Genomic DNA, 2,664 nt, shown 5'->3' on the forward strand with positions numbered 1-2,664 from the left:
CGCCATTTTGATAGAGATAGCCGGAGTTAAGCGACGGCGATCGTCAGAGTGAGGAGAGAGGAAGCGGTTAGGGCTTGGTTTTTTATTAAAAAGGACAAATTTTTAGAAACACCACTTTTTCAAAATTAAACAGCAAAAACGACGTTTTGCTCAAAAAAATAGCAAAATCGACCCTTTTCAGAGGAAAAGGTTCGCTGTGGCGTGGGGCCTAGGAGGCGTGGGGGAGAGGCGACGGGGGAGGGGGTGGCCTGCCGCGGAGGAGGTCGGGGTGGTCGAGAGCAGAGAGAGCGATGGGGGAGAGCCGCGATAGTCCACCAGCTCCGGCGGGGGATGGGGGGCTTCCTGCTCGGCGATGACGGGCGGGAGGAGGCGTAGGAGGAGAGGTGGGCGATGGTGGCGCGGATGTGTGGAGCTGGCGAGGAGGTCGTCGGGGACGGCGGAGGGAAAGGAGAAGCTCGGCGACGACGGGCGGAGAAGGCGGAGGAGAGGTTGGCGATGGTGGCGCGGATGGTGTGGAGCTGGCGAGAGGAGGTGGTCGGGGACGGCGGAGGGCGGGGCGGAGGGCTAGGAGGAAGGGGAGAGGGATTGGGATCGCGATTTTTTGGGGGTTTGGGATGCTTTTCGCGGTTTTATTTATGAGATTGGGCTTCGTTTGGTAACGGGTCCGGTTCCAGTCGGGTCCTAACAAGATCCGCTAGTGGATGCATTGCGAATTTATATCTATACTAAAGTGAATATTCATGTCAAAACTTTTAATTTCTATTTTTACCTTCTTAATTTTTTATCTCTCACAATCATATCATTATTTATAAAACTAATGATCCATGACCTCTCAGTAAGTATGCACCTCTTCATTTTCTTTAACTATTTGGTCATTCACTAGAATATATTAATAATTTATAATAATAACAAAATTCGTAAATATATGTTAAGTTATTATAAATAACTATTAATTATATAAAATAGTAAAAATAATTCATTTAATAAATTAGGTCACATAACTATAATTATTAATAATAGTATAAATAGAAGTTACTTCTTTATGTTACAAAGAATATTACCTTGTTCAATAATTAATATCATCTTAGTAATAAAAATTTAGACGTTATAAATTAAAAATATTGTTATTTTGGAAAATTAATTTATATAAAAATATTAATATCCATGAAATTTATGAGATATATACTTTTCTTTTCTTTTTCCTAAAATATTTGGTCACTCGCTAGAACATATTAATAATTTATAATGATAATAATAATAAAGTTAATAAATATATTATAATTAATTATAAAAGTGTTGAAATCTAAAAGACATTTTGTTGATATCTAAAAGACAAAATATATGTGGACATTACTTTGTATGTGGACTATTAATTTCATGTCCTTTTGTATTCCATCATGTATCTATAAATTGTACGATGTATGGAAATGAAATTGAGTGGAATAAAGATTACAATTTCTCTTCTTCTCTTGTCTCTTGTCTCTTATTTCATTTCTTTAGTATATTACAACACGTTATCAGCACGAGTCTCTAACCATCTTGGGATCATTGAATCCATGACAAAGAAAACTTTCGGTGTATGTTACAAATCGTATCTTTCGTGTAAGTCCAAATTTTGAAATTCACTGCACTAGTTCATGTGGAAAAGTAAGTAACTGTTCTTTTCTTTGAGTGCTAATTTTTATATGATTTTGATTATGTTTTTACCATGTTGTCTTCATATGTTAAAGTGTATTTTAATTGTATTCTTTCTTCAAATAAAATATTTCTGTTAGCAATCAATAAAATAAAAGAAGACCTTAGATATCAGTTTAGGCTCACCATGGTTACATGCTTTTTCTAAGCACATATTCTGTATGACAAGAGTATGTTTGACCTTAGATACCAGTTAATTGCATATTCTAATATCAAGTTTTGTAGTGGAGAGATTCCATGATCCAAGTTCCAAGACCATCTCTTTCGTTCTTCTTAAGTCACTTATAGAGCTTGATGAAATAAGAGAAAACTAGGGAAGAAACAAGGAACAACATATTAGCCTTTGTTTTTCATGATTAATGGTTAGTTTATTTTATGACGAATACATGAGATGGCCGGAAAGTAAAAGGTCTAGCATGAAAATGTTTTTCCATCACAATGTTAATTTGTTTGAATAACCTTCGGTAATCTTGATGATCCAGCTTTTCTATTTACTGGTTTTCTTTCGTAGACATTTTCAACGACCCTATTAGTTGAGAATAATTGAACAATTTGAATCTTATTATCATTGGGTATGTTATTAAGCATAACACTAGTTTGTGAAAGAAGGCAATTTGTTTCGCTATTTGTGCTATCATCTATTTCAAGATTTTGTACATATAAATGATTATATTTTTATTGACTAAAGACTAATACTAGATAGCTATAATTTGGGGACAAAATTTTCCAGCATATGTTTGCATGCGTCAGACTTGAGTCATTAGTCCTGTGTCCAGATGCATGGAGGCATGGATATTTTTAAAAAAAATGAGATTTCTTGCAGAACAGGAGAATAACAAAATATGCAAATGATTTTGTATTGTTACTCCAATCCATATACACTTTTTGAAACAGGAGAATAACAAAATATGCAAATGATTTTGTATTGTTACTCCAATCCATATACACTTTTTGATTAGCCTTTTTAGA

The sequence above is a fragment of the Asparagus officinalis genome, chromosome 1 (genome assembly GCF_001876935.1).
Source record: "Asparagus officinalis chromosome 1, Aspof.V1, whole genome shotgun sequence".
Lineage (NCBI taxonomy): Eukaryota > Viridiplantae > Streptophyta > Magnoliopsida > Asparagales > Asparagaceae > Asparagus > Asparagus officinalis.